Source organism: Equus przewalskii, chromosome 1 (assembly GCF_037783145.1).
Source record: "Equus przewalskii isolate Varuska chromosome 1, EquPr2, whole genome shotgun sequence".
Taxonomy (NCBI): Eukaryota; Metazoa; Chordata; class Mammalia; order Perissodactyla; family Equidae; genus Equus; species Equus przewalskii.
Window position 1 is genome coordinate 164166752 of NC_091831.1, and position 26984 is coordinate 164193735.

Here is a 26984-nt window from a genome sequence, read left to right on the forward strand (position 1 = left end):
CTATATAATTTTATACACTCTACACGCTCCATCCATTCGCCCAACTCCCCCACATGAGGGAAAAACCTGTGGTGCAAAGGGATAAATATTTTAAGTGTTCCTAACTTCCCTATTCTGCGTTTTCACATCTCTTCTCCACTAGCTCTTCTTATGATGCTATGCCAAAATGAATGGCACTCTCACCACGAACACTCAGATTTCCTTTATGCCCTGGCTTTGGTCTAACAAAACATTTTACCCCTTCAACTGAGGAAAAATTGGAATTTTTCTAATAGAACTCATTTAGAAACTAAGAAAAAAAAAACAGGAAGCATAAAAAAAGTTTAATCTGTCCCCTGTATACTAGCAACTGAAATGTATCCATAAATTGGCTTAGTTAGTGTATGTTTATAGAAGACCATGACTTGCTTCCCTTTTGCTTACTTCAAATATGCCAAGGTGGCATAATTATCCAAGTGTTGTTAGCTGGAGATAGATTTGGGATATCCCTGCAGCTAGGTAATAAATTTCTCAGTTTTATCTCCAGGTTTATTTCCAGCTCTCTGTCCCCAACCCCAGTTCTGAGCTGTAATTTTTATGCTTCAACCAACCCTATAAACCAAGACATGGTGTCATATTCTCCTAACTAATCCCAAAGATTGCAATTGCTTGTTTTATTAACACAACCTTGCACCCCACTCCTCAACCAACCCCTCATCACTTGTCTTTATCTTTCACTTATTTGGCTTATCTTTTGTCTGAATCATTTTTACTAACTGGCTGTGAAGTTAGTTCCGCCTTAAGTGAAACTGAGTTCCTTTACCTGAATTGGTGTGATAGGACTTTATTGAGCTATTATTTGCTTTGTATCACCTCAGTGCATATGAGACTCTAAGGATGAGAGAGATTTTGCCTGTCAGAGGGTAGCCAACCATAGTATTCTGAGACTGAAGTTTCTTCCTTAAGGGGGGCATTAGAGGTTTCTGTGTTTCAGGTCCCCAATACAATAATTACTAGGTAACTGGAGGAAAAACTCCACCCAAGAATTTCTAAGGCAAGAGAGGCTCGTTCAGAAGAAGGAGGGAGAGATGTTGGTGCTGAGGGTTGAGAAAGGGGATGTGATTCTACCTGAGAGACAGGTAGGATTAGAAAACGTCAGAATCCACCTGCATGTGGCTCCTTTAATGGGGAATGACTGAGTGATGATGTGAAAGACCAACCAGTTAGTGTTGCAGCCTAGAGGGCAGGGCGATAGGTCTTTGTGGTCCAGCCTGCAGTCGATGAACGACATCATCATGGCAGGCTTATTGAGCCTGTCAGTGGATCAGTGCCTTACATACAGCAGATGAACTGCAGGTACAGCATCACGGAGCATAAGGAGATAATAAGTGCCATAAACCAAAGACCAGCACAGCCCCGCCACCTCAACTTCTGGACAGGTGCCAAAGACACCTCCTCCAGATCCTTGGAAATTTCTAGAGGGAAAACAGCCCCCTCCGTTAAATATAGCAAATAGAATGTTTTACAACTCTAGATGGTGAGGATTTGGAATATGATTTGGTTTGTTTTAGAACAAATAAAGCATGCTGCTTAGTCTGTGGAGCAAATTCATACTGGCTACGTTAATATCCAGTCCTGGCCCTCAAGCAGCTCTGTGGTTCTAATGGAAAATGCCATCATTCCCTGCTGGAACCTGTCTGAATCCTGTCAGCTCTTCCGACAGTCAGAAGTGGAGTTCTCATCTTTGACAGTTTCTAAAACCCTTTTTCTATTGAACTGCCCACAAATTCCTATTTTTCTGTCAAGGAGAAATCTCTGAATTCTCAGTTTATTTGCAAAGCAGAGACAGATGACAGATACGAAGTTTAATTACTGTTGAGGCTCAGGGCACCAGCGCTGTCCACTGCTGCAGGTCTCTGAAAATTTCCCAGATGCTCACAAATGGTACCCATCCAGAATCCTTTCATTCTAAGTTAACAACTTTAAATCTGCTCTACCAGTTGTAAAAATATTAACAAGTGTGCACAAAAAAATAAGAGTAAGGTTATTTAGTTAGACTTCCTAGTAAAATTTACTGAGGTATGTCTGTATCTGTACCAGTCATATGTTTTGTATTTTAACTTGTTACATATCCTACATTTTCTCACATGCTTTCTTTGTAATTTAGTCTTCATATTCTCAATTTGGAATATTAAATGTTACTTCTTAACTTTATGCTATTTGGATTCTCAGCTCTGCAATTAACTGTCTCTGTGATGTTGAACAAGCTCTTCTCCTTGCCGGGCCTTATTCATCCAGACCATAAAGAATTTTCTTAAATTATTTTTAAGAATCCTTATACTTCTGACTTCCTGTAAGAGTAATTTGAAAACACTATGAAATATGGTTAAGGAGTCAAAGAAATGCCTTCTTTAACTCTTTTCTAAGGAGTGAAATAGTAAACTTAAATTTAAATCTATTACTTTTGGGGACAATATTCACTTACAGATTTTTAATAGATTATTAGTAGCCAAAGGAAGAAGAATGAAATGTACTGAAATAGATATTTTCAAAAACTATGTAAATGCTTAAGTGACTTTGCATATTATGTGTATGCCTGAATTCTTTAATATTTTTAAAAAGTGAATATATTCTTTCATAATGCAGACTTATATATGTCCCTGTGATTCATACAAAATGAAGCTATTTGAAATAATTGAGCTTGATTTATATAACTGAGAAGTTAAAGGCTGACTGCCTTGTTTTGTTGTTTTTTTGTTTTTGCAGAGAAGGATTCGCCCTGAGCTAACATCTGTTGACAACTTTCTTCTTTTACTTTTCTCCCCAAAGTCCCAGTGCATGGCTGTATATCCTAGTTGTAAGTCCTTGTAGTATTTCTATGTGAGCTGCCACCACAAAATGGCAACTGACAGATGAGTGGTGTGGTTCCACCACCGGGAAATGAACCTGGGCCACTGAAGCAGTGACAATGCCAAACTTTAACCACTGGACCATCAAGGCTGAGCTTGACTATCTTGTTTTATTTTGCCAGTACTCTTTTTCCATTTTGGGGGCCAACATTTAGAAATTGATAGGTTTCACGTTTTTTAAAAATATGATTTTCAGTGTCCTTTTAAAAAATCACATAATCTGGTAACTCTGGTCCCACATTCACATGTAGTAATTACTGGCCAAAGCTAAATAGCAGTTGTCTCTTTAGGCAAGATGTGGGCTCGGGGCCTCGCCCTGGTTCCCATCAGTCACACTTATGTTGGACCACTTCACTCATTAGGTTACCTGCCTGAGATTTCAGCTAATATGTTTACACTCATTTGTTAGGACTATTAATATTGAATGAAAATATACTTTTCCTCTGGATTTGCAACATAGGATTTGGATTTCTTGTCACCCAAATTTAGCCTGGTTTTCCTCAAGTCTTCTGAAGTGAGTCAATGTCAAACTTTGATTGACATAATGTCCAAATAAAGACAGACATTGAGTTATATATTCTTCACAGAGAAAATACAGGAAAAAGAATTAGTATTATAATTTTTCCATTTGAATTTGAATACCAATTAAATAGACACAATATCTTCATTATAACCTCGTAAGCACCATTAAATAATAGTTATAGTTCTTCAAACATTCCACCTTGACACAAAGAAAGCTGTTCAGACATCCAACCACTGAAAGGAAAAGCTGAGCTAGATACACACATATAGTATCCGTTATAGTTGACTTTAAACATATAGGCAGTTATTTCTTCAGCAAAAATGGGTTTATTTGGGATCAGCAAAGAATTGCAATTTGGGGTCTGCAACCATGGTGAGCCACATGCAAGTCTCCCAGCAACAAGGGGAAGAGAAAATCTTTTTATAGAGAAGAAGAGGAAGTTGGAGGACTATTGTAAACAGAGTCCACTGGAGGAGACTGGGAGTTCAAAGTATAGTGACTTTTCATTGGCTGAGTTGTGACTGTCTCTGATTGGATGAGCTTCTTGCCAGTCAGGAAGAAGGAGCCATTCTTCTTCCTGTTGGGCTCTTCTATTGACATAAAACATTGAGAGTTCTCTCCTTTGGCCTCCCAACTCCAATCTAAAGAGGTTTCTGTTTATTATTTTCCACAATTTCCTCTTTTGATCAAGATCTTTCTCTGAAAGCATCACAGATCATGACTCTGGTTTTTCTGATTTCAGCAGCCTTTTGTCCCTCAATGCCAGAAAGGCCCTTTCTTGAGTGTCATGTCCCACATCAAAGGAAAAGTGCACAGATTGGAAACCTGTTGTGGCCACATTTGAGTAACAAGTAGAGGTAGGCGGGAGAACTGTCCGGCATTTTTCTTTTTTAAATTCCTTATGTTATCAAGATCATAGGCCCTGGAGATCATCTGAAGTGTCATGTCATCATCAAAGGTTTGGAATCCTTTTTCCAATAAATGTAAAAATCTTATAAAATGAAAGGAAAGAGCCTTTTAGTAATACAAATTTACTATATGAATTCAATTTACAACACATTTCAAAATTAATTATGGAGAAAAATGAAACTATTTGATGATATAAAGATTTGAAATTAGAGCTTGTAAATAACAGCTTTAGCATCTGATTTACTTATTTTGTTTGGTGGCACAGTATCAAGAAAATCCTGATTTACAAAGACAAGTTCCAACTGGTAACATATTTTTAAAAAATACATCTTTTCTGCCAATTTTATAATTCTTTTTATAACATGAAATTTGTAATTTTATAAGTTTATGGTTTTATATGTTTATAATTCAGAAATCACAGAAAAAGCTTTTTACTAAAGCAAACACTAAAATAAGCTAATGTGGCAACACAAATGCAAGTATTGCTGGTCACTAATGTATTAAAATTTGGAGTATGACACATTTTCTTAATGATGAAAGATATTTAAAGTTCAAAAATTCAAATCAAATGGATGCAGAGTCCCAACGCTTATGCAAAATACTAGGAGGCAAACAGTTTGCAAAATATTGGTCAATAACTAATTAGCTTAAGATAAAAATAGAGGAGGTAAACATTTTACTTAAAAACTAGGGGTTACTTTTCTTTTCCTTTTTTCTCCTTTTTTAAAATGTATTTAATTCTCAAAGAGAAGTCTGAAATCAATTGAAGCAGGAAATTATCTTGATGCTTCAGCCATATATGTGCACTTTCCACTAGGAAGTCTCAGATGTGTAGTAGAATAGGAAATAATGTGCTGTGTTCATGCAAGTTTATTTAGAAGAAGGAAATAGATAGAGACTTTAAGGCAGATATTCCAAGCCTTTTGGAGTTGCATTACCCAGAGCTGCAAAAATATTTTTTGTGTGATATTACAACACATATTTCCCAGCCTCCTGGATAGGCCACTTGGCATAGATAATTAGTTTCTCTGAGTTTTATTATTTATTTGTTTGTTCCATTTTATTTTGTTTTGAGAATTTGGTGGTGATGCTGGAGATAATAAGACATCTTGAGATGTTCCCAAACAGATGTGCAAATATGAAAATCATTCACTATAGTATCTTCTAAGGCTGCTTCCTTCTTGTAGCTTAGTTCGGATAAAAATGCCAACAAAAAGTGACATCGGCCTTGCCAGTAGATGCAGTACAAGTAATTTTAAAGTGTGTCACAGAAAGTGTTAGATATTTGAATTCATTTGCAGTATGAGATTACGAAATCAAGGGTACAGGGCTTATGTCTGGTTAGGTTATCATCGCATTTTCATTTCTCAGCACTATGCAGGCTAAAATATATGCCTGATAAATATTTTTTTAATGAATCACTGCTACTATTTAATTGCCTATCGATTTCATCAAGAGTGTGGGAGAACTCAGAGCTTTGAGGGTATCCATTCACTGTAGTGAAGATAGATGCAAATTACTCAGGAGGAGTCAACTTTGCAAGGTTTATGCGACATTTAAGCCGGCTACATTATGATGTGTAGCTCTTATTTTTCTATTTTTAGATCAGTGCTTCTCAATATCTTAAAGCTAAATCTATACAAGCTTGAACTGATAACTTTAGTACTATTTACTACGTTGTTCTATGGTCCATATAGAATGAGAAACTATATTCACACAGATACTACTATTCTTATAGTTAAAACAGGATCAGTTGTAAAATATATTTTAAATAGTGTACTTAGCATACAATTTAAATTTCAAAAATAGCACTTACTGGGCCAGCCCCATGGCCGTGTGGTTGAGTTTGTGCGCTCTCTTTGGCAGCCCAGGGTTTCACTGGTTTGGATCCTGGGTGCGGACATGGCACTGCTCATCGGGTCATGCTGAGGCGGCGTCCCACATGCCACAGCTAGAAGGACCCACAACTAAAATATGCAACTATGTACTGGGGGGATTTGGGGAGAAAAAGCAGAAAAAAAAAAGATTGGCAACAGTTGTTAGCTCAGGTGCCCCCCCCAAAAAATATATAAAATAGCATTTACTGTTGTTGAAATAAATTTCTAGGCTCAAGATGGAGCCGCTCCTGCTTCCACCTGGGCTGGCAAATGAGCAAACCAAAAGTTTCATAATTTTCGTGTCCCCATGAATGCTCCACTTGACCAGAGACACAGTATATCCAGTCAAGCAATCCGCAAATGCCAAGCCATCTCTGGGCTTTCTCTCCCCAAACAAGATTGACTATTTGACGTCAGCCAAGCAGATATTTTCTATTTTTCTTTTCCTTATTCTTTATTCTTTATCCTATAAAAACATCCTACCTTCTGCTCCATTTTGCAGTCCTCTCAGACTGTCCATTTCATAAAGTGTTAAAGTTTATTTGTATCACCTAAATTGTCATCTTTAATTGTTTTGTAAGACTGTCAATTTATAGAAAGAAGTACTAAATTATCACATGTATGTGAAATCTCAGGAGATTATCATGTAAACTAATGGGTAATATACTTTAGATATTTTCTAATCAGTAACCATGAATTAGTATTTGTATATCACTATTAGTTAAGTCTATCACAGTAGGCCTCTTAAAAGACAACAGTAAAACCACTACGAGGCCCTACTCATCAGTACTCCCAAAGGAATAAGTTGCCTAAACACAAGAACATAAGTCCCAGGACTTGAGAGTCAAGCCTTATTCCCAAAAATATTCCCAAAGCTACCACTTCCCCTATGGGGTAAAGGTGAATTGATTCCTTCCTTTTGCATATAGAAAGAGTGGACAAAATGTCCACTGCTGTCCTCTTTGTGCTGTTTGTGCCCTTCTCATCCTAATTTATTATACTCACATCATTGTCCCATTTTCCCTCCTTCCTCTAGTTCCTCATTCTCTGGCCTGACTTCCCTTTTTCACCTCATTTGCCAGATACCCAGAGAGGCGCAACTAACAATTCAGTATTTCAAGTCTGCTCTGTTACCTTCATCTTAGCCACAACTATAGGTGAGCTAAGTATTGACTGGAAAGAAAAAAAGCTATCACTAAATTGAATATAAATAAATATTAACATATATGTATATATGTATATTTGTGCATATATATGGATTATATGGATATGATTTATTAATATTATATTAAGGATGTTGTGTTTATATTCATAAATTATATTGGTCTGTAATTTTCAGATCTTGTATTGTCTTTGTCTGGTTTTAGCATCAGGGTAATAGTGGCCTCACAAAATGTGTTAGAAAGTATTGCCTACTTTCTCTTCTATGTTCTGAAAGAGCTTGTTTATGATTGGTTTTCTTTCTTTCTTAAAAGTTTGAGAGAATTCATCGAAAAGCTGTCTAAGGTTTCTTTGTAGAAAGGTCGTTAATTACTTTTTATATCTAGGGCTATTCAGACTAAAATTTACTTTTATGTCACATTTGGAATTGTGTCTTTCAAGGAGTTGGTCCATTTTGTTTATGTTGTTGAATTAATTGACGTGAAATTGTTCATAATATTTGCTTACTATCCTTTAATGTCTTTAGGATCTATGGTGGTGTTCTCTCATCATTTGTGTTTTCCTTATTTTTTCTTGCATGTCTATTCTCAGATTTATCGATTTTATTGGTCTTCTCAAAATATAGCTTTTGATTTCATTAATTTTTTTGGTATTGTTTTATTAGTTCCTGTTTCATTGAGTTTTATTCTTATCTTTATTATTTCCTTTCTCATATTTAATTTGGATTTCATTTACTATATTTCCTAGCTTCAAAGTGGAAACCTAAACCACTGATTTTTAGACCTTTCTTCTTTGCTAAAATATTTAAAATTGTGAATTTCGCTGTGAGCACTTCATTAGCTGCATCCTACAAATTTTGATATGTTGTATTTTTATTAGCACTCAGTTGAAAATTATTCCCCATTGCTTTTTTTTCTTTGACTCTTGGGTTCTTTAGAATGTGTTTCTTAATTTTCTTTATGTATGTATTTATTTAGAAGTTTCTTAATTTTTAGATTTTTAAGATTTAGATTTTTAAAATTTATTTCTAATTTATTAATATTATGAGTAGAGATATTTGTAAGATTTCAATAGTTCCAGAATCTACTGGTTTGTTTAGTGGACCAACATATAGTCCTGGTGAACATTCCCTGTATATTTTAAAAAATGCATTTTCTGCAGTTGTTAGATGTAATTTTTTTTAATGTCAATTGAGATGATTGATAGCATCATTCGGATATTCTATACCTTACAGATTGTGTAAATCAGTGCTCTCCAAGAGAATTGTCTTTAATGATGGGAACGTTCTACCTGTGCTGTTTAATATCGTAATCAGTAGCCGCATGTAGCTATTGAACACTTGATATTTTTCTACTTCGTTGAGTTTCATTCTTATCTTTATTATCTCCTTTCTTATATTTAGTTTGGGTTTAATTTGCTTTATTTCCTAGGTCCTTAAAGTGGAAACTTAACTAACCATTGATTTTAGCCAAAAAAAAATGTGAGAGGAAGACATGTGTAACACCTCAGGTAAAGCCGTTGCATACATGGTATGACCGCTTTCCCCTTTCCCCTCTGCTGTGAGATTGGCAATGATCCACATACAGGAACAGAGCATCAGTCAACCCTCGATTCACATGAATGTGAGGGACAAGTAAACTTTATTGTGACAAGACTTTGGGTGTTGTTACCATGAATGTGAAGGAGAAATAATCTTTATTGTCGAAGATTTTGGGGGTTCTCTTTATCATGGGATAATCAAGTCCAGAGTTTCTCCACCTCAGCACTGTTGATAAAGGGGTGGAGAATTCTTTGATGTGGAGAGCTGTCCTGTGAATTGCAGGATTTTTTAATTGGCATCCTTGGCCTCTACCAATTCGATGCCAGAAGCACTCTCTGTCCCATTGTGACAAACACAGTTGTCTCCAGACATTGTCAAATGTCCTCTAGGGGGAAAAATGCCCCCCCCCCCCCCCGGCTGAGAGATCTGCCCTGACTCATGTACAACTATACATGTAGAAGTAACAAAGTAAGAATGAAGCTCCACATCACACTACACGCGAAAACCGATTCTAGGTGGATTAAAGCTTAGAGAGGAGAGATAAAACTATAAAACATTTAGAAGATAATATAGGAGAATATCTTTATTTCTTCAGGTAGGAGATTTCCTAAATAAGACTTGAAAAACATAAACAATAGAACAAAAGATTAATAAATCTGACTGTATTTTTAAAAGTTTATCGAAGCACACCTTCAAGAGAGTGAAAATACAAACCACAGAGTTTGAGAAAATATTTGTAACACGTGAAACCAATAAAGGATTAATATCCAAAATACGTAAATTCTCCTCTAAATCACTATTTAGAAAAATCTGAACTACTGAGTAGAAAAATGGACAAAATAACAAGAGTAATTTTACAAAGAAGAATTTTGTGTAAGTACAAAGCACTTACATAGTTATGAAAATATCTCAATCTCATTGTTAATCAGGAAGATGCAAATTAAAACCACAGCAAGATAGATCATACCATCAGATTACAAAAGTCTTAATCTCTGACAATATCAGATTTGACAGGATGTGAAGTGAGGGGACTCTCATCCTCTCTTGTAGGTGTGTAAATTGGGACAATTACTTTGAAAATAGTTTGTAGTCATCATTAGTAGACATTCTGGCTGTTCACAGGTATTTCTTATTCTTTTGGACGTAGGTTAAAATGCCCCACCCCCTTAAAGTTCAGTGTGGCTATGTGACCATATCATTTCCAAAGGGGAGGCTTTAAGACGTGTGAGTGATTCACGAAGTTCCCTCCCTCTTCCACGGTGACTGATAACATCTCCTGAAGGAGGATGACCTGAGAGACTCCCCTTACCCAGCTCTCTAGCTAAGATGAAAACAGAACATGAGCAACAAATAAACCTTTGACGTCTTAACCACGAAGATTTTGAAGGTTTTTCTAGCCCACTATAACTGCTATAGTATTACTAAGTAAGCATGAACATGCCTGTATTTATTAGCCAGCAATTCCAGTAGCTGGCATTTGCTGTGTTGACTGTGTGCGTAAAGAAGCCATTTAGAAGAATGCTTCACAAGAACATTGTAGGGGTAGCAAAAAACTGGGAAAAATGAAATACTTATCAACTATAAAAGAATAAATAAACTGTAGTATATTCATACACTGGAATCCTATAGAGCAGAGACAATTAATGAAACATAGCTTAAGATGTCAACATAGATAAATCTCAAAGTATATTGTTCAGTGTAAGAAGAGAGTCAGAATAGACACAGTGAGATTCCATTTATGTTAAATGCAAAGTGTGAAGAACTCATGGATGTTGTATATTGTACTAGAATTCATGGATAGGTTGTAAAAATATAAAGAATACTTAGGAAATGATTAATATAAAATTCAGGATAGTGGTTTTCTCTGGGTAATGGAGGGGAAAGCAAAATGTACTCAAGGAGGTGCAATAGAGGATTTTTAACTGGTAATATTCATTTCTGAACCTGGCTGATGGATATACGGGTGTTCATGTTATTATTATACTGTAACCTGTCCTTATACATTTTATATACTTTTCTCCATGTATTTTATGTTTCACAGACAAAACTATTTTAAAGCCATCAGTAATAATCCTGACACACAACAGCCCATAAAATAGGTTGAATCAAATTTTGACAAGTGGTTTATATAACTCCTTAAGAAAAGTCTGATTTTATTGTGCAAGGACACGAATGGAGATGAAATTGATGATATCCTAATTTTGCTTTGATTTTTGCGAGATGTTGGGCAATTCACTTATTAGCTCTAATTCAATTTTTATGTTTACGCAATTGCAGTGATATACCAGTTTATTTGAAGATTAATGTTTACAAAACACCTTGAACCTGAAATGGTACCATATCCTGTATTAAAATATTATATTACCATTGAAAATAATATATTAAAAACACACCTTAACTTCTGACTAATGGAGGTTCTTGAATGAGTAATGGGCATATTGGCAATCTCAATCATCACCAGCTTGGTTATAAGTGATGATATGAAGCATTTAGCTTAATGGAAGAGATAAAAAATGATAGCAGATAGATAGATTTTTGAAAGCTGAAAGTTCAAACACATAGCAAACTATGAAAACACTTTAATAGTGCCTTTTTTTTTTTTTTTTTTTTTTTTAAAGATTTCATTTTTCTCCTTTTTTCTCCCCAAAGCCCCCCGGTACATAGTTGTATATTTCGTTGTGGGTCCTTCTAGTTGTGGCATGTGGGACGCTGCCTCAGCGTGGTCTGATGAGCAGTGCCATGTCCACACCCAGGTTTCGAACCAACGAAACACTGGGCCGCCTGCAGCGGAGCGCGCGAACTTAACCACTCGGCCACGGGGCCAGCCCCTTTAATAGTGCCTTTGTATGATGAAAACAGAGTACAAAAATGCAAGTTTCTTACTTAGGATGTTAACACTGAATGTCAAAATGCTGAGCTGCAAGTTTTGGTGTTAACTTTTGAAGATGACAGGTAACATCCATAAACAGTAGTTTTCAAACGGTCATGAACAAATATTGTCGCTGCCAAAAGCACAGGTAAATTACCAGCTTTTCATTTTTTAAAGTGCATGAGGTCTAGTACAGTGATTTCTTCAAAGGCAGGTCATTAAAGCAAGGAGATTGTCAGGCCTGAATGAAACAGGGGTTAGAGCACTGACTCCAAGGTGGGTGACCGCAGATACAACACCTGAGGCAACATAGCAATAACAGGTAGGATCTGAGTTCGCAATAATATCTATGGAGCATGATCCGATGGGTGGAAGCACTCTAGTAGTGGTATCTAGAAAACGGCCACAATTAATGGCAAGGAAATCCATCTTTGTTCAAACTGGACCTCAGTCAAAGCCAGGCATACAGTTATAGAGCCCTGTCTCTACAAAGAGAAGGTGCAGATTAGGTCTAGACAGGCTGGAAGGCTGAGTAAGGTTTGCCAGCAAGGAGTTAGAATGTAAATCTGAACCCAAATTAGGCTACTAATCATAAAGAAAAGATATAAAATGTGGCTATTTGCACTAGCTCTGTTAATATAAATGTCTAGGGGGTTCACACTAAGAGCATTGTATTTTGTTCTAAACCATTCTCAGCTGGGAAGGGATATTTGAAGTCTGCCAGATTTATGTGATTCCCAACTTGTGTACCACGTGGAGTTAAATTTTCAAGGTGAAGAACTTCTGTACCTGTAATTGGCCAGACCAAAAAGGATCAAACTGGTTATAAAGACTATCCCGTTTACTGAACTACTTTGATAGATATTGAAAACTTTTTATTTAATTATATCAAACTTTGCTGAAAAATATAATTTCTCTGGGACTATTTATAACCTATATTTCAGAACTCTGATTGGTATTTTCTATTTTGCCCTTCTAGTTTTATTTTCACACCTTTGAAATCCTCTCTGTGCCCACAAGTCTGACATTGAGGGATTAAATCAATGGACAACCTTGTCTTCTGGCTTCTGGATGGGGTTGTCCAATGGAAAGTTCCTGCAGTAGGTTAGAGGGCAGGATGAAAATGAGACCTGGTGTTCATTCCCTGTGTTACCTAGTCTTCAAAGGTGTCCCCCGACAGGTCTTCCCCTCCTTGTACTTACATGCCACTCTTCACATCGAGAGATGGAGCTTATTTCTGCTTTCCTTGAATTTGGGCTGGTCTATGATTTTTACAGATAGAATGTAGCAAAAAGACATTCTGGGACGTCCAAGTTCAAGTCCAAGAGAACTGGCAGCTTCCACTTGCTGCCTCCTGGAATAGCCTCTATGCTTTGAGAAGCCCAAAGTAGACAGAGGAACCACAAAAATGAGAACTGAGACACTCTAGCTACATAAAGCACTAACTGACGACTATGTAAGTGAGTCATTGTGGTAGCCAGTCTCCAGTATTGCTCCCAGTGAAGGCTGCTTCTTATTATTCTCATCCTTGTGTAGTCCCACGTTGTGCTAGTGTTGGTTTGTATGACCAATTGAATGCCACAGAAGGGATGATATGTCACTTCCAATATTACATTATACTCACACTGTGGTTTTCATCTTAGTGGCCCTCTTTCAGACCACTCACTCAGGGAAGTCAGCTGCCCTGTCATGAGGACACTCAGGCAGCCTATGGAGAGGTTTATATGATGAAGAACTGAGGATTGCCTGTGAACACATGAAGTTGATTTACCAGACTTTAGATGACAGCAACTCAACCAACAGCTTGACTGCAACCTCAGGAGAGACCCCAAGTCAGAATCAACCAGCTAAGCTGCTCCCACATCCCTGACCCACAAAAACTGTGATAATAAATTTTTGTTGTTTTAGGCTGCTAAGTTTTGGATTTACACATTATACAGCAATAAATAACTAATGCATCCATCTTAGCCATTTATGTTTAACTGAGGCCCCAGGGGGTTGCACTGCCAGCTGACACGAAGAGCAGAAGAGGCCAGCTGACCCAGTTTAACTTATAGAACCATTACAGATGATAAAATGATTATTTTAAACCAGTAAGTTTTGGAATGCTTTGTTTTGCAGCAATAATTAACCAAAACAGAATTTGGTAGCTAGAAGTGAGGTGCTGCTGTAACAAAAATCTAAAACATGTGGCATTGGCTTTGGGACTAGGCAATAGGTGTAGGCCAGAAGGACCTCACAGAGACAGTCAATGGAGGCTGGTAAGACAGTGAGGAAATCGGGGCTGGCCCCGTGGCCAAGTGGTTAAGTTCGCGCGCTCCGCTGCAGGCGGCCCAGTGTTTCGTCGGTTCGAATCCTGGGCGTGGACATGGCACTGCTCCTCAGACCACGCTGAGGCAGCGTCCCACATGCCACAACTAGAGGAACCCACAACGAAGAATACACAACTATGTACCAGGGGGCTTTGGGGAGAAAAAGGAAAAAATAAAATCTTTAAAAAAAAAAAAAAAAAAAGACAGTGAGGAAATCGTTATTTGAGCCTGTAGCAAAGGTGAGTTTTTGCCTTGTTATGTAGAGGCAGAATGTTTAACAATGCTATAACTTGTGACAATATGAAAGATAGAAAATATTTCTAACAGACTTAAGTGTAAGTTGATTATGTGAACTAATGTGTATTTGGCTAAGGCAGTTTTTAGACAATATTGTGTCAACTGGTTTCTTTTAGGTATATCTTATCATAAGTAGGATGAAAGGCACTAAGGAAAGAACCATTCAATTTTCAAGCAGGATAGGCTTTTCAGGCTATATGGCATCTGTAGCAACTACTCAACTCTGCAGTTGGAGCACAAAAGTAGACACAGACCACATGTAAGTGAATGGGTGTGGCTGTGCTCCAAGAAAAAAATTGACAAAAGCAGGTGACAGTCTGGATTTGACCTGTGGGCCATAGTTGACCAACCCCTGATCTAAAGAAACACTTTCAAATAAGGATTTGCTGAGTTGGGACATAAATTATTCTCATCTCCAAACCCTCCAGCCCACAAAAGAGTTTTCAGAGTAAATCAACATGTGGGGACAAAGATCAGATCCAGGGTGCTGCCGGAAAACCAGCCCCAGCGTGAAGATCAGTTGAAGAGTGTAGTTGAAACTCTTTGTTCAGCGTTCAGGAAGATTAAGGATTTGTCCCTTCGATCTTCTCTGCTAGACAACAGGGCTTTTGAGAATCTTAAGGGCTTGCCTTGTTGACCTTCTCAGCTAGACAACAGTTTCTAAGAATCTTAAGGGAGTGCCTCTTAGTCCCTTTGGGCTGGAAAAAAAGGAATTTCAAGAATCTTAAATATATTGTCCTTACAGCACCCTGATTCTAATCAGCACTCTGATTATTAACAGAAATTCTAACAGCTTGGACTAAAAATGACAGAGATAGTTCAAAATGAAAGCAAGGCCAATGTATTATTAATCTCTTATCAGCAGGGCACAGGCTGGGAAAACTCCTTAGGTCCAAACACATTCCACTTCTTATGGAAAATTAAGGATGACACAGGAGGCAGAGCCATGGAGACCCATTCTCAGGGAGTAGAAATGGGCCCCAGTCAAGTGACGTTTTCTGTCCCTGGAGAAAGAGGAAATGGTGACATGTCCTGCTAGATTTCAGAATTGCTATGAACCAGTAACTGCTATGTGTTTCCTGTTTCACCCTTTTAGAGTGAAGGATTCTATTGTGGCTGCCATGGCCTTTCCTCATTATTGTATGTTGGGTATTTACAGGGCAGATAATGATTTTTTTTTCTTTCTTTTTTCTTTGCTGAGGAAGATTTACCTTGAGCTGAGCTAACATCCACTTCCAATCTTCCTCTTTTTGGGATATGTGAGCCACCACTATAGCATGGCCACTAACAGATGAGTGGTGCAGGTCCATATACAGGAAATGAACCTTGGCCACCGAAGGGGAGGGTGCCAAACTTAACCACTAGGCCACCAGGGCTGGCCCCAGATAATGATTTAGTTGTTGATGCTTTATCTTTTGGTTCACAGGTGCTCCTGATGAGCTTGAAGATTCGACCCCCTCTACACCTGGCTCTGATATACCTGATAAGGGCCTTGGATATGAGCTGATACCATAAAGGAATGGGAATTTGCAGAGGTCTGGGAAGGTGGTGAGTATACTTTGCATGTGAATTCTAACAGCCAGAGGGCAAACTCTAAAGTGCTTTTCCAAATTCCTCACCTCTCTGTATATGCATGCTACTCCTAAAATGCAGTGGTGGAGTATTTCCCCTTTCCTTGTATATGGGGCTGCTCTTCTGACTAACTTTGATCAATCAAATGGCTGTGAAATTGATGAAATTGTTTAGAAACTAAAAGCCTAGGCTTTAAGAGAATTGTTAGTGTGGCAAATTGAAGAGTAGCTGCTCAGATCCCACTTTAGGGAAGAACTTGCTGTTCAGCAGTGAGGAATGAAGACATCAGACAGACCAGGTTGTTGGCTCCTTTAGCATCTGCCTCAGTGTAGAGACCTGGCTCACCGAGGTCATGCCCTTCCTGAGGACTAAGCACAGGGAGGGTATAAGGAACTGGACATTTTCCCGAGGTGAGACAAGTCTGCAGGTTCACCAACTGCATCACAGTTTGTCTTCTCCTTTTACCTAATCCTGCTTCTTCCACCTTTTTTTCCCCCTCTGGTGTTGATCCCTAATTAATATCCTGTATCTCAAACTTCTTGTCAGAATCTTTTTCTGGAGAATCCAACCTATAACTAGTAGGTTCTACTTCCTGCCCCTTAGACTATAGTAGCCATATTGTGAAAAGCCGATTCTATATGGAAAGGCCACATGGAGAAGAACACTCTGGTTGATGAACCTAGTGGAGTCCCTTGTCCATAGCCAGGACCAACTGGAAACTTTGGGAATGAGCCATCTTGGATCTTCCAGCTCAGTTGAACTTCCAGATGACTGTATACCTTTCTGACATCATGTGGCTCTGAAGAACCACGAAGCTGAACCCAGTCAAACCACGGAAATATGAACAACAGTAAAATAGTTGTTTTAAACCACTAAGTTTTGGGGTGGTATGTTGTGCAGCAATAGTTAACTAGACATTTCCCAGCTCTCTCCTTGCTTGGTAAAAGTTGTGTTCCCCTATTGAGGGCCCATCAGTCTGGCAAATTTCCCCTGCAGCTACTTCCTTTGGACACTGTTGACAGTAACATATTGCCCATCTTGCTACCCCCAGGTGATTGTGCATCTATTGTGAAATTTAGTATTCCTTTGTCTTATTTGCTATAAAAGAAAAAATAGCTCCCAAATGTTATAAAAATCAAGCAAACAATTTCTAAATACAGGAGGTTAAAGCAGAAATCTTTTAGACATTGGTCTTTCTCCTTCTTTCTTGCAGGTACGTATCTTATCTCTGGAAAGAGGTACTTTGGTTTACCCCTGCTTAAAAACAACAGGCAAGGGGCCAGCCCCGTGGCTAAGTTTCTACTCTCCGCTTTGGCAGCCCAGGGTTCACCAGTTCGGATCCTGGGTGCAGACCTACGCACCACTCATCAAGCCATGCTATGGCAGCATCCCACATAGAAGAACTAGAATCACTTACAACTAGGATATACACCTATGTACTGGGGCTATGGGAAGGAAAAAAAAAGGGGGAAGATTGGCAACAGATGTTAGCTCAGGGCCAACCTTCCTCAAAAAACAAAACATAAAACCCAAAACCAAACAAACAAACAAAAAACAGCACGCAAGAGATAAGGTCTATTAATCTTATGTCCTTTCCATAAAAGGAAAACAAATGTTAGATGTCTGTATCAGAATGTCTTAGCTCCCAAGTAGGATATTTTCCTGGGGTTCCGACATAACCGGTAGTATTTGACAATTTGATATGCTTTGAACTGGCTTTGAAAAACATGCCCATAAACAAAAGCAACTAACGTTTAACGGTGGTCTTTTAGGGAACTTGTTAGGTGGTTAAGTTTAGAGCAGGAAAATCCTTTAAAGATTTTCAATATATTTTTAAATTATTCCTTAAAAGAAAAAAAATTTGCTGTCATATTTAGTTTTCCAACTTTTATTAACAAACTAAGATCAAGTTGTTCTAATTATTACTTTGAGTGAATATCAGCAGTTTGGTATTAAATAAGTTAGTTATTATCTACTATAAATAATAGATCCTTATATTAGTGCCAATCAATGCTAGGTATTTTATAAACTTTTCAGTATCTTTGGTAATGTTTGACTCAGATTTTTTAAATTAAGATTAGGTTTAACACTTTGTCCAGGTTGGCCCAGAACAGACTCAGTTTATGCCCATTGTCTCATTATTACCATTATCATTATTAATATTATTGCCCTCTCTTATTCACAAACTGTACTTGTTTGAATGATAAATTATATGGTTACCTTATCTCAAGTGGTAGTTATATCTAAGATAAAACTATGCACACTTAGAAAAGAATATTAGAAATGTTTAAATATTTTAAAGGTTAATAATTTTTTTTTGCCAAATAATAGGATCAAAGTATCTTTAAGTGTATTCGAAATCTTAAAAAAAGGTTAACATGAATTTTAAAAAGAATCTATATAACTTTAGACCTAATTAGTTGAAAATGCACTTTTTCAAGTTGAAATAAGCTTAATATTAAAATTATATTCCATAAATTGACTTTTACAATTTTTGACCATGGAATATTTTCCTATTACTTGAAGAAGACAAATGAGGTTTGAGACCACAAAGTAAATTAAAGGTTTTCTTGATCAGTAGTTACATAAATTAGAGGGAATGTCAGTTTTATATTAATATTTAATAATAAGTTGATTAAACTTTGATTGAAAGCCTGTTTGTTTACATATTACATAAATTGATTTTGAAGTAAAGTTTATAGATTTAGATGATGTTTACATTATGTCAGTTTCCAAGTTTGTGTATGCCACATAAATTTTAGTGCCAATATGACAGCACCTAAATAGGTTTGAATTTGGGAAAACATAGCAAAATAGAATTCTTGATTAGGAAGTCTTTCAAAGTTAAATTTTAACCTTCTTTATTCCATTAGCTTCATTCCTTTGTAATTTAAAATAAAAGAAAGAGATCATGTGTACTGACATGAAAAGAATCTTTATGATGGTCATTCTCTCTTTTGGAACCCTGTTTGCCAGCCCTACCCGCTACTCACATTCATCCTCTGATCTTCTTTGCCTTGTGAGTCGTATCCCTGTGAACTGCACCACTCAGTCTCTCCTGCCCTGCACATCAGATAAAGGACTGGTATCCAAAAGATGCAAAGAATTCTTAAAACTCAACAATAAGAAAGCCAATAACCCATTTAAAAAATGGGCAAAAGGTCTGGACACTTCACCAAAGAATATATACAAATGGCAACTAAGCATATGAAAAGATGCTCCATATCATCTGTCATCAGGGAAATGCAAATTAAAGCAACAATACGATACCAATTCACATCTATTAGAAAGACCAAAATTCAGAACACTGACCACACCAAATACTGGTGAGGATGTGGAGCAGCGTCTCATTCATTGTTGATGGGACTACAAAATGGTATAGCCACTTTGGAAATCATTTGGCAGGTTTTTAGGGTGTTTTTTTAAACATAGTATTGCTACACATAGCAATTCTATTCCTAGGTATTTGCCCAACTGGTTTGAAAACTTATGTCCCCCCAAAAATCTTCATGTGAATGTTTATAGTAGCTTTATTCATAACCACCCCAAACTGGAAGCAACAAAGATATCCTTCAATAAGTGAATGGATAAACAAATTGTGATACATTCATACAATGGAATATTATTCCATGGTAAAAGAAATGAGCTATCAACCCGGGAAAAGACATGAAACATCTTTAAATGCATATTGCTAAGTGAAAGAAGACAGTCTGAAAAGGTTACATACCTTATGATTCCCGTTAATGACATTCTGGAAAAGTTAAAACTATCGAGACATAAAAAGTCTAGTGGTTATCAGAGGTTCAGGAGGAGGGGGAGAAGGTTCTAAAGGGGAAAAATAGCTTTTTATTTGTAGGGGTGAAACTATCTTGTGTGATACTGTAATGGTAGATACACAGTATTAGATATTTGTCAAAAACCTATAGAACCTTATAGCACAAAGAGTGAAAGTTAATGTATTCAAATATTGAAAAAATTATCTAGATTGTTGGAGAATCCCAGGATGTAATGCAGATTGTGACAAAAGGATTACAAGTGTATGAAAAAAACCTCAATGAAGGAGGTAGGGATGACAGGTGCTAAGGTAAATAACTTTGGAAATGAGTGAAGCCTATAATGCTTAAGGCAAAAGGAATTGCACATAAACACTGTACTTTAGTTGATAAAGCTGTTTCCCATAGGGGTATGAGTTAACAATGCTGATACTGCTACACGTATATATATTTGAATTGAACAATTAAATAAATGAATAGAAGATGATGAAACCCAGTTTCTCACTGTTCGAGTGGAGGTTAGAGATAAGAAAGGGAAAGAGCTAGAACAATCCATGTAGTAAAGGATAGGCACTGGAGACATCAGTATGAACTCATGTCTAGCTTAATATACATATAGATATAAATATTACATATAGAAATACTTATATGTATGCACATAGGGGAGTATATGCAATTATATTTTCTTGCTCTCTCAATTGAGAGATCCTAGAAGCAATGACACCTCAGTAGCAACAAGCACATCTAGCATCCAGATTTTGATTTCTAATACCATTCTTAAATAAGAGGAACCAGAGCTTCTTAGATAAATGGTTGATTCTAGGACTGGACCAGGAAATATATTAGATAAGTCATGTAGTGCTAGAAAGGAAGGAAGTGTTATGGACTGAATGTTTGTGTCTCCCCCGCAAAATTCATATATTGAAATCTAATCCTCAATGTGATGGTAATTGGAGGTGGGGCCTTTGGGAGGTAATTAGGTCATGAGAGTGAAGCCCTTATGAATGGGATTAGTACACTTATAAGAAGAGGCAAGAGAGGTAGCTCGCTCTCTCTGCCATGTGAGGATACAATAAGTCGTCAGTCTACAACCCAGAAGAGGGTCCTCACCAGGACCTGATCCTACATGGACGGAGTATATTGAAAGGATAACAGGGCCAAATGAAAGAATTGCAAATGGCCAAAGGCGGAAAAAATTTGTGGGACAAAATACAGAAGGGCTGGATTATAACGCAAAGTAAAAACTAAATGCCCATGAGCCCATGTTGATGTAAATAAAATGAATAAATAAATGAAGAAGAAGAGACAAATCTCCCTTGTAGAAGAATTATAAATAATTTATGTGGATACACTGTATTCATGGAAGGGGAACGTTAAACCCCACTCATGAAGTGTGGGGTCTGTATAGTGACTTTCTTCCTAAGAAAACAATATGGGAAGGTGGGAAAACAAGCAATAAGAAAACCTGGCAAGGTTTTCTTCAGGCAGGTGATCAAGGTCAATATCAACTTCAATATTAGGTTATAAATCAAGTTAATAGTATGTAGCCTTGATATGATGTGATAAAATGGCACTCTACCTCTGTGGTTTTGCTCCCTAAAACCCATAGCCCCAGTCTATTCATGAAGGAATAAGCCAGACAAATTCCAAATGAGGAGCATTCAACAAAATACCTGACATATATTTCTCAAAACTGTCAAGGTCATCAAAAACAGGGATCTGAAAAATTGTTGCAGCCAAGAAGAGTCCAAGGAGATAGGACACCTAAATATCATGTAGTGTCCTGTATGGGATCTTGGAATAGAAAGAGAATATAAGGTAATAACTAAGGAAACTCAAATAACATATGGACTTTAGTTAATTATAATTGTTCAACATTGGTTTGTCACTTGTAACAAATGTACCATACTGATATCAGATGTTAATAGTGGGGGAATTGTGTACAGGGTATAAATGAACTCTGTATTATCATCTCTGTTTTTTCTGTAAATCTAAAACTGTTCTAAAAAAATAAACTCCATTTTGAAAAAAGATTACTATCATAGAGTCTGGCACATACATAGTAGGTTGATAATGCTAGCTTAAGAAAGGAAGGGGATCAATAACTTTATGCATTCAAGAATTGTATTCTTGAGAACAGAATAAAATATTACACCTTAAAATAACCCAAAGGACCATTTCCTTCAACTTCTGTATAAAGAAGGAAAATGAGAACATGAGATGTTAAGTGACTTGCAGAGCATCATGGAGTTGTCAAAAAGTAGGTGCCTTTCCCAAACAGAATTGCTCAGGTAATGAGATCCCAAATTATTGGAGTATTTATCTGCATATCCATATTACAAACTATCCTTTCTGATTTGAGTAATTTTAACATCTTGAGAGGGAAAAATAAAATTGGGATCCACAGACAATTTAGTTAGGGACCTTTAAGAGAATTTGGTTGTACAACTGCAGATTTTAGAAAAGAAGACCCTGTCCCCTGCCATGTAAATTAACCATTAAACAACTGGAAAAATACATATTCTACATGTTTCCACATTCTGTTTAGACATTGGAAAATTATCATTCAGTGGAGTTACTAGAGGGCTCATTAGAAGAATTGAGGAAAAAGCAGTAAAAGCTTTTCCTGAAAAGGGTGTACAGTTAGTGAAATTTTTTTCCTTTATAAATCCAAAGTCTGGAATGATTATGGACCAGGAGAAATTCCGAACACAAGAGTCTCCTCACCAATAAATCCATAGTTGAGCTAAGGAAGGTATCCCTAGTGTTGGGGTGCTGATATTTATTTAAATATTTTATATGGGGGCTGGCCCCGTGGCCGAGTGGTTAAGTTCGCGCGCTCCGCTGCAGGCGGCCCAGTGTTTCGTTAGTTCGAATCCTGGGCGCGGACATGGCACTGCTCATCAGACCACGCTGAGGCAGCGTCCCACATGCCACAGCTAGAAGAACCCACAACGTAGAATACACAACTATGTACCGGGGGGGCTTTGGGGAGAAAAAGGAAAAAATAAAATCTTTAAAAAAAAATAAATAAATAAATAAATATTTTATATGTTACAGATCTTCATTCAGATTTGAGTCATTAAAATAATTGTCATTTTCACAGTTTATAACAGAAAAAGCTCAAGTCTAGAAACTTGTGCTCCATTTTTTCACATCTTTTCCATCCAGTTTAGAAATAGGTCTCAATGCTAAAACGATGCCATCCTAAGTAGATGGCACTCTCCAAACAACGACAAAAATAAAAATTGCAGAGGAACTAACTAATTTTCAGCGTGCTTGCCTAACAAATTGACCCTCTTATGCAACATGAATAGGTTTGATGCATAGGTCATCAACATCTTGTAGAAAATATAATTGGTAGGGACGGTAAATTCTAGTCACCTCATTTTTTTCTGATCGTTGACATCTGCTTACACAGACGATAGCAGTTATTAAGTATTGCATTGAGAGTCATATATACAATACAGCAATGTTAGACATCATTTGGGAATAGAGGAATGCTTTAAAAGAAAGATCAACAAGTCAAAACATTTGCTGTTGAATCAAAGCTTCAATAAATTTAGAAATAGGTCATAAGAAGTCTAAATGTCTAGAGAAAGAAACATATGCCAATTCAGATTTTTAAACTAACAATTTTTTAAACTTTTCTGGTGTAGAAGCTACTTTTATTCTCCAGTTTTGATCATTCAACTTTTTACTTGTACTCTGAACGCATTTATAATATAATCCCAGATACTATTACATTTTACATAGTTTAATTATTAAAGTAACTTTCCGTAGCTCATAAAAGTAATAAGGTTTTTAAAGAATGAAAGTCAGAAGACTGTTCAGTCATACTTATACCATTACATCTCTGCCACACAGATCGTCATCCAGATAAGCAAAAAACAAAATAATCTTTTATAGAAGTTAAATAACTCAATATAAGGGACTCAAATTGTTTTCCAGTTGGTTATCAGGGAAGTTCCCTTCATCTTCTGCTTTTTATGCTATTAGGCTGCTCCATCATATTTAAATACTATCTTCTGTTAAATACCTTTCACAATTAATTCAAAATCTCCTTGTCAAATTACTTATTCTGTAACTCAGTTAATAAAAAAATGTTTCAAATAAATTAATTGTAGCCTTAAAGAACCCATCTAGAAATATTGATCTGCCGTCCTGACATCCCGTGTTGCCAAAATAAGCAGTTTTCTGCCAGGACTGCTAGCGCCCACTTCTCAGAAGGCGCTGCTGCTGGAGCTCAAGGCGCTGCAGGAGAGGCCAGTCGAGGGTTTCCAGTTAACCCTGGTGGACAAAGGTGACCTATACAACTGGGAGGTGGCCATCTTCGGGCCTTCCAACACCTACTACGGGGAGGGCTACATCAATGCACGTCTCAAGTTCTCTATCAACTGCCCTTACTCCCGGCTGGCCTTTCGTTCCCGACCACTATCGACTTGTCACAAGACGTGTACATCTCCATCCTCCACCCCTGATCACCGACCCCCAGTGCGGGTAGCTGCCCTGGGAGCCGCAGAATCCCACCCACCAAGTCAGGACTCTCCTCTGAGCGTTATCTCCCTCGTCAAGGAACCTGATACCTTCCTCCCCTACCCCCCTCGACGTGGAACCCCGTGATGCACGGGAAGTAGGAAGAGAGCGAAGGCTAGGACGGATTAATTTGCGGCCGCTTCTTCTCTCTGCTTTAGTTTCTTTGGAATCTAAATAAAACGACTTTATGAAAAAAAGGTCACCTCCTGCAATGAGGCTTTGGAGAATAGACCAATGGGAGGATACGACCAGTAGTTTTCAGATCTGTTTGGTCAAGGTCAAGGAAATTACCCTTTATTTACCAATAATGTTATTTTATTGTTGTTTAGACCACAGTATACCAAATCAGAGAAATTGTCAGTGTGGTTGCTTAGTTACAATGGATTTTCATTTTCAGTAATTCTTCAGCAAGTAGGATTGGAAACTGTAAAAGTTTTTTTTTTTTGTTTTTGGTATTTTTCTCATTAAAACAAAGAGACTGTCAGTGTCTCCTTTTGAATTCAAGTCTGATTATTTCTTTACATTTATTCCCCTTTATCCATTTTTATTGTTGCTTTTTCTCCAGTTAACTGCCTTTCCTCATTCTAAAGTTAGCTTTTCTAAACTTGACTATCTCCTGCCAAAATAATTTCTGGCAATCTGCCAATGTTTTCAGCACCGATGTGTGGCAGCTTTCAGGATTTTTCAGTCTGTTGGTTTGTTTCTCTTTGAATTCATCTTCCCTCCCCCCTTCCAATAGTTCCTGTATTGTAAATTTCAGCTTGATTTCTACTGGAGGGAGCCATATTCCCTACTTAGCAGATAAATTAGAGAATTCCTTCATTGCCAGAAGCCAGAAAGATCAAGGCCCAATCACACGAGTCTGATCATCAGCTAAACTTGGGGGCAAACTGAGCAGAAAGGAGCTCGCTGGTTCCATTCAGTTTTATTCTTGCACACTCAGTGAACCAAGAAGATGATTTTATATTTATCCAACTAGGCGTTTTATTATTTGCAAAAGCTCCAATTTAGTCTTGATTTAAGTTTCTTTAATTCACCCACAAACCACAAAATGGAATTTTGCAGCAGTGGTAGCAGCAGCAGCAATGTGGGGTCAGAAATTCCCAGATTGTTTTGCTGATAAAGTCCAAAAACTTGGCACGTGGTGCAGTGTACTACTAGATGCCCCAGGACTGCGTTAGATTTGCTCAGTATTTTCATAGACTCCCCAGAGATAGCCAAGGTAGGTTGTAGTATCAAAAAGTACTAGCATGTGTAATGTTTAATTTGGTCTTTGCCATTGTCTCATGGGATCTCAACCACTTACTACATCCTTCCTTATTGTTCATTCTAGTCTTGAAGAATACATTTCCATAAGATCCTATATTTCTTCTGTCTGAAGAACATTTTCTTTTGTTCAGTACTTAAGAGTAGCATGTCATGGTACAAAAGCCACTGGACTGAGAATTAGGAGACATGGGTTCCTAACCCTGTTATGTCTTGACTCATTTGTGTTTTTTTTTTTTTTATTAACGTTATGATAGATTACAACCTTGTGAGATTTCAGTTGTACATTTTTGTTAGTCATATTGTGGGTACACCACCTCCCCCTCTGTGCCCGCCCCCCACCCCCCCTTTGCCCTGGTAACCACCGATCAGATCTCCTTATCAATATATAACTTCCACCTAGAGTGGTTGACTCATTTGTTTTTTATCATACCTTTGCATTATTTAGGTTGCTTTTGTTGTAAGGGATAGAAACCCATCCTAGCTAATGTAGGCAGAAAATAATTTCTTGGGAGGGTATAGGGAGATATAAGGATAGCTTTCTTAAAAGGAAATCTGAAAAATCTAAAAGATAAGATTCAGGGCAACTTTTGGAATCCTGACAGCAACAGCGAATAGACAGTCTCATCGGGTACTGCTGTTGGCCATCTTCATTTCTTCTTCCCCGCCCCCACTGTCTCAAATTCCAGAGAGGATCCATCTTATTGGTCTCAACTGAAGAATATGGAGGCAAACAGAGCCTCTTGATTGATCTAACCGGACTGTATCTAGTGGGAAAAGACCATTTCCTAGAAGCAAAATTCGTGTTAATGGAAGAAGTAAAAAAGATGTTAGTAAAAGAACAAAATCCAAAAGGATGTGACAAAAATAACAAATTATTCACTTAATCTTTATGCTTCCAAAGATGTATGCTATATGTTTGCTATAATACTACTGTGAGTTTTGTATGAAATATTAGAGAAGTTACATAAAAATTCAACTTCATAATTATCTTTAAACTGGGGCCTCTTTCCAAGCTTTCTGTCACTGCTTTGCGCCAGTCCCTCGTTCTGTCTTTACTAAGCTGTAGCTGTAGCTTCCCAACCAACCACATGGCATCTAGATTTAGTCATCGTCCTCCCAACTGCTCCTCCATAACTATTCCAGTTATCTTTCTAGGATACAATTTTGTCTCTTGGAAACTGTCAGTAGCTTCACTATTGTCTATAAGATACTTAATACCTGTTCTTACCACCATGCTGGGCAGAATTGGATGCACATTCTACTTAGCTATGATAGCACTTTATACATAGCTTATTTAGAATTCTTGATTCACTGGATAATTATTGTAAAAGAGGGAAAAACGTCTATTTAAAACAATAAACAAATTCTCAGATAAACACACATAATCTGGGCTGTCTTGCTGCTTCTGTTTTCTAAAGGTAATTCATATCTGTTAAAAAAGATCCATGTAGTTTCCTC

At 37.3% G+C, this 26984-nt stretch overlaps 1 long non-coding RNA gene across 1 annotated transcript in view; it reads left to right on the forward strand.

Moving 5' to 3' along the window:
• The window catches only part of LOC139084677 (uncharacterized), a 33807-nt gene extending 12806 nt beyond the window's left edge, over nt 1-21001 (forward strand). The window contains exons 2-3 of the long non-coding RNA XR_011542241.1: nt 15803-15924; nt 17162-21001. This is a non-coding gene — a long non-coding RNA (uncharacterized lncRNA). The remainder of the gene's footprint in view (nt 1-15802; nt 15925-17161) is intronic.
• The last annotated feature ends 5983 nt before the right edge of the window (nt 21002-26984 follow it).